At 38.7% G+C, this 5,876-nt stretch overlaps 1 pseudogene; it reads right to left on the bottom strand.

The window, feature by feature from the left end:
* Nucleotides 1-3,280: 3,280 nt before the first annotated feature.
* Nucleotides 3,281-3,717, bottom strand: LOC127666308 (rRNA 2'-O-methyltransferase fibrillarin-like; annotated as a pseudogene).
* Nucleotides 3,718-5,876: the final 2,159 nt, after the last annotated feature.

Raw genomic sequence — 5,876 nt, 5'->3', positions numbered from 1 at the left:
GTTGCCATCCTATGGAGAGCCCTATACAACCCAGGCTGCTGCTAGGACAGAAGGTCACTCTCCAAAACCTATAGGTCCATTGTCAAGTACAACATCCATAAAGCTCATTGATCATAGAGAGGCTGATCTGATCCCTGCATGGAGTCTTCACACCTGTGTTCTAATCTCTTTGGCACAGGATGGTGCTCTGAAAAATATAAAAGGTATACCAACCCAGTCAAAAAAAAACCTTCCATATGCAATCTGTCCTGCCTGCAGGAAATGCTGGGGTAATGGCAACAGAACTTGTGGAAATCCAGCCAATGATTGTCTGCTTTAAACATGAGGGCCATGTCACAAGAGAGAGACTGTGTTCTACACTGCCTGGATGTCCAGGAATGGGAGGCTGGGTAGCCTAAAGACGTAGGGTAGAAGCAAACATGGTTAGTACACACACACACACACACACACACACACACAGAAACAATTCCTAACAAGCATTTGCCGTACTCATAGATTAGTGCTTTGTCTAATCATCATCCATTGGCTTCCTCTAGCAGCCAATGGGAGCATTTGCAGAGACTTATAGCCTAGGAAGAGATAAACCCTCTGGAGGATTAAAATTCTGTACAAGTCAGAGGGAACAGAGGACACCAGTAGAGATCATTGGCCATCAAATCAAATGGGCAGTGTTCATAAGTGCTCACAGAGACTGCACAGCAAGTATGGAACATGCGTAGGTTTGCACCAGGTACTCTGCATATATTATGGCTATTAGCATGGTGGTTTTGTGGGATACCTAATGGTAGGAGTAGTTATATCTCTGATTCTTTTGACTGCTCTTAGGGATTTCCCCCTGCTATTTGGGTTGCCTTTCCCAGCCTCCATATGAAGGCTTTTGCCTTGGCATACTGTATCTTGTTTTCTCGTGTTTCGTTATTGACTTTTGGAGGCCTGCTTTTTTCTGAAGGGGACAAAGGGGGGAATGGATCTGGGGAAGAGAGCAGGGTGGAGTGGAGAGAGGATAAACTGTGGTCTGGATATATTATATAAGAGAAGAATCTGTTTTAAACATAAATGAAGAAATTATAAATAGAATCTATCCTACCCTGTTAGAATGTAGTTTGAAGAACATATAAGAAAAACATTAGATGATATATGTCTGGATTTTTTATTTTTGCTTAGAATTTACTAGCCTTGTGGCAATTTACTAATGGGATAATAAATACCTACTTTAATATGCATTGAAGAGTTTATGATGAAGTGGGGAAATATTTTTGTGACATTGTATTATGAAGCACATATATGTAGAGTGATAACAAGCATACAAAAACAGATTATGTACTCTTGTGCATTAAAAATACAAGTGATAGCTTATAAAAATAATTCAAAATAATTTGATTCAGGATGTCATTTCATGGTAGAGATTGTATTAATAGATATATTTTAGTGACTGTTTAATGGATTTTAATAATTCTAACCAACACAAGACTGGATTAACTTCACTTTTGTATCATAAAACTTCCCATGGTCTTCATAATCAACTATTGTGAAAATCTAGAAACTTGTCTCATGAACATCCTACACTTTACAAAACAAACTTGGAGAAATATTTGTGTCACTTTTTCTTCACATGCTCCATTCTAACATAACAGAGGACTTAACTGAAGCTTTTTCTAGTCAGTTTGTTCTTCTATCCCTAGATTAGATGGGATGTTCTAGTAATAAGACAAGATGGAAAAGTAATCCCATAAAATATCACCATTACATTCTGGGTTGGAACTTGGATCTCATGCTGTATTTGTCAGTTACCATGTATGCCTTTATATCTGTCTCTCTTTAATCATTTCTTCATATCACTTGTGTAGAGCTGTTCAGTCTAAACAGAGCAAAGATGGCTTTGAAAAGTCATCTCTGAAATGCACCTCTTTCTCTATTTTTCTTTTGTCACATGCAAAACAAATGTTGATGTTAAAAACCCAATAATGTTAAATATTACTACTATTAAAGTAGTATTAAGTAAATGAAATGTAACAACTGGACCTGTTATGTAATAGTTTTCTCTGAGGTTAAATAAAATGAAACCTTTTGTCTTAAAGAAAAACTTGTTACCACATAGGATTTTAGAATGGATGTCAAACAGGATTTCCTAAGAGGGGAGTGACATATGGTATCTTGAAAAGGAGCTCTTTAAGTTCAAGATAAAAACACCACATGGATTTCAGAAGTCATTGAAATTGACCAGTTTCACAAGGGCCCTACATCTCCAATCATGCCTAAGCAGTAAAGATAGCAGAAAGATTCTGGAACCATCAGAGCTATCTAGAAAAAGCAGAACAGCCAAGAGAGTAGTAGCTGAACACTCCAGAAGAGGTCAGACTAGTTTATCTGCCTGGAAAGGACACTCTGTATCCTCCTCAGCTACCTGCAGGTGTAATAGTGTGCTTCATGTTCCCAGCACTCACGAGTTGTTACCTGGGGTGGGTTTTAGTTATTCAGCAGTAACTGAGTCTTTGAGTCTTTTCTGCTCCTATAAGTAACTTCTACTCCATACCCTTGTAAATAACCCTATTAAGAGACATTACTCCACCAAATCATATTTTATTGTCTGCTGATGTGAGAAAACACCATGACCAAAACTAGCATGGAGTGGAAAGGGCTCATTTCACTTACACACCATAATCTCCTGTAGAAGGAAATAAGGACAGAAACACAAAGCAGGAATCCAAAGGAAGGAACTTAAGCAGAAACCATATAGGAATGCAGCCTTCTGGCTTTTAGTAATTTTTTTTTTTTAGTCTGCTTTCTTATAGCACTCCAGACACCAGCTTAGAAATGGGAACACTTCAGTGAGCTGAGACTTTTTATATCAATCATTAGTCAGTTAAATGTCCCACTGGTTTGCCCACAGACCAATCTAGTAGAGGCATTTTCTCTATGTGCATTCATTCTACCCTCTGACTCTAGAATTTACCAATTTGATTTAAAACTAACCAGCACTATATCTATTCTTTGGTCAGTCACTGAGAAGACAATTTGTCGGTGTCTCCAAAGGAATACAGTCATTGACCCCAGCATAGTTTTCTTTTTATATAACTTCCTTTTTGCATTTAAAAACTGTGTTCATACAGATAATGTGAATTTCTCCACCCCCCCGGCCCCTGTGGTGACAGATGAGTCTTTTAGTAGAAAAACAAAACAACTCTCCCAGCCCCACCCCTCCACAAAAAAATCAAAAGCCACACATGCAACAGTAGCAGCATACATTTCTTCAATCCAGACAGCTCTGAGATTCTGAGTTTCAGTTCTTCACCTTGGGAGGCAGCCTGTACCCACCTGCAACCACAGCATAGTCTTGTTCATAAGGATCAGCTGCTCCTGAGGCTCCCTATTATTCTGCTGCATCTTCTTCACTTCAGATGCAAATGCAGCTTCTACTGAGGCTGTGGAGTCAATGCAGTTGGCCTTAATGGAAATCACAAAGTGTCCTCCATTCCACAGGAAGGTGTGGGCATTCAGGGCCACAATACAGGTTTGGTCTGGCTGGGACACATCAGCAAAAGTGACATCCATCATTGCAATAAGCATATGGTATTTTTGTGGGTGCCAAGCATCTTCAATTACAGGAATAATGTCGGTCCTCATCTTGGTCAAGTTGATGCGGTCATGGACAGAGCAGTGGGAGAACTCAATTGCGTAGACCATACCATCCGGGCTGACAATATCAGAGATGTGGGAGTGGAAGAAAATTGATCAGTATCTTAAAATTATATGATTTAGAATTCTCAAATATATTTCTTATTATTTACACTCTGCCATAATGGGACAAGGAAAATAGAAAATTATATAAGGTAAGTGTTTTGTGCATTGAAAACACCTGAGCATGTGTTTTTGATTCATCAGAGACAGGCTACTCAAAAAATAGGGTCACATTCTGCCTATCTTTTAATGTAGAATCACTTTTCAAGCCTTGTTGCAGAGGATAGAACCTAATAAAAGATAATACCCTCTCTACATAAAGAAGACACAGTGGGTGCTAAGCCAGCTGTGAATTTTAGGGCATACCATGATAGAGAATAGTCAAGAAACCTCTAAACAATGAGCTTTCCTCAAAGGCTTTAATAACTCCATCTTGTATCATATTTCAAGATTATAATAGTTCTTGAAGTGAACAGCTATTGGAGCCGTGAGCCAATAAATATTCTTAAATATTCTGGAATGGAGATGGAGAGAATAGGAATTTATGAATGCAGAGTGGGCCAAACTGGGAAGAGATGTTAACTATTCAGTAAAAACTCCAGAGAGGATACATCTTTTACTTGTTCTTCATTGTGCTTTATGTTGACTTTTTTTTTAAAGACTCCTACTTGGCATCCCAAAGACTGCATCTAATTAGCATCTAGAGTCATTTCCCATGATCTAAGTGCCCACATTAATTATATAGTCTAGGAATATAACAACAAATCACTTACCTGTCAATCATCAATCATAAATAACAAACACACAGACATCACAGTCTTTGGTTAATATTAATGTAGACATCCACAACTAGCCAAAATGGTCAGTGTAAGTGATTGGGGAACACTGTGCTCTATATGGCCTACCAGCCGTTCCAAGGCTTAGAGAACACACCAGAGGAGGGTTTGTAAAAGCCAGAGGATCAAATATAAAGGACACAGCTTTTGTACCCTTGAACTCATGTTTCATGTCATCTGTATGGTTATCTGCCCAAGACCCACCCAAGATTGGGCCTGTCAACATTTGTCATGAACAATTCACTCCTCTAAGGAACTGGTGGTAGCTAATGTTTGCCTGAAGAAGGGTGCATAATTTTCTGTGGTGCAAGCATTTTAAGTTGCCACGCTTCAGTTAAGTAACCACCTACCCACTCACACTCATGCATATAGCTCCAACCAAACTCAACTGGTTGTATACCAAATAAAGGCAAGGGTGTGTGAAGGACACTGGTTGGAAGGAAAGATTTTAGTGGGACAGGAAGGTAGGGAAATAAATGACAAAAACAGAGGGTAAAAATGGTCATGATTCTTTAAAGACAGGTAAATAATAGGAAAGATAGACATTCAGATAATTGGAAAAAGAAACCAGAGCAGTATAAGCTCTGAAATAGTTGGCAAATGACTTCTTTATCCTCTTTCATTGTATTGCCTTTCTTTCCTCTTTCCTTCTGTTTTCTCTTTTCTTCCACTTTTCATAGTTTTGAGCCTCTGAGCAAAATGCTTGGCTCCCCTTAATAGTTATAAACTGTATCTGGCCCTTGAAGCAGAACTGTAATTGCTCCCTTATTTGCTAAAATATTTGCCATTTTAATAACCTTATTTGATATATCTTTTTTCCTTTGAAGTTGGTTCTTCCTTAAGCTCTCTTTCTCTGTCTGTCTGTCCCCTTCCACCACTCTTTGCTTCTCTTTCTTATTTATTTCTTATTATTATTTCCAGGGCTGTGTCTCAGTCTCATAATTTCTTCTCTTTCCTTTAGATTGTATATTGGAGATTGCGATTTCAATCTAAATTCAACAGGTCAGCTTGCTCTCTTCCACCTCTACCCTGTTGTATCAACAAGGTAAGTATGAAAATCTCTCATCTATGCAGCCCCACTTTGTGCCATGCTCTGTATCTACAGAGAGGGCATCTCCTCAACCCAAATCTTTCTTAAAGTCCTTTGAGGTATTTCCCCAAAGACTTGAAGGAAGAACTTACTTTTTGTAAAGCAGAGTCTTGGTGAAGCTCTAAGACAAAGATCAACTTTAACTCTGGACTGTCTCAGTTACCTTACCTTAACCTGGGTTTTCCAAGAAAATTTCCAACAATTCAGTCTGTGAGATGTTCCACCCTTCCTTCCCTGGCTGTGTACAAAGGACCAGCAGAAGCTTCATCTAT

Source organism: Apodemus sylvaticus, chromosome 15 (genome assembly GCF_947179515.1).
Source record: "Apodemus sylvaticus chromosome 15, mApoSyl1.1, whole genome shotgun sequence".
In the NCBI taxonomy this organism is placed as follows: domain Eukaryota; kingdom Metazoa; phylum Chordata; class Mammalia; order Rodentia; family Muridae; genus Apodemus; species Apodemus sylvaticus.
The sequence above is the reverse complement of the archived record's forward strand: the minus strand, read 5'-3'. Positions and strand labels throughout refer to the sequence as shown.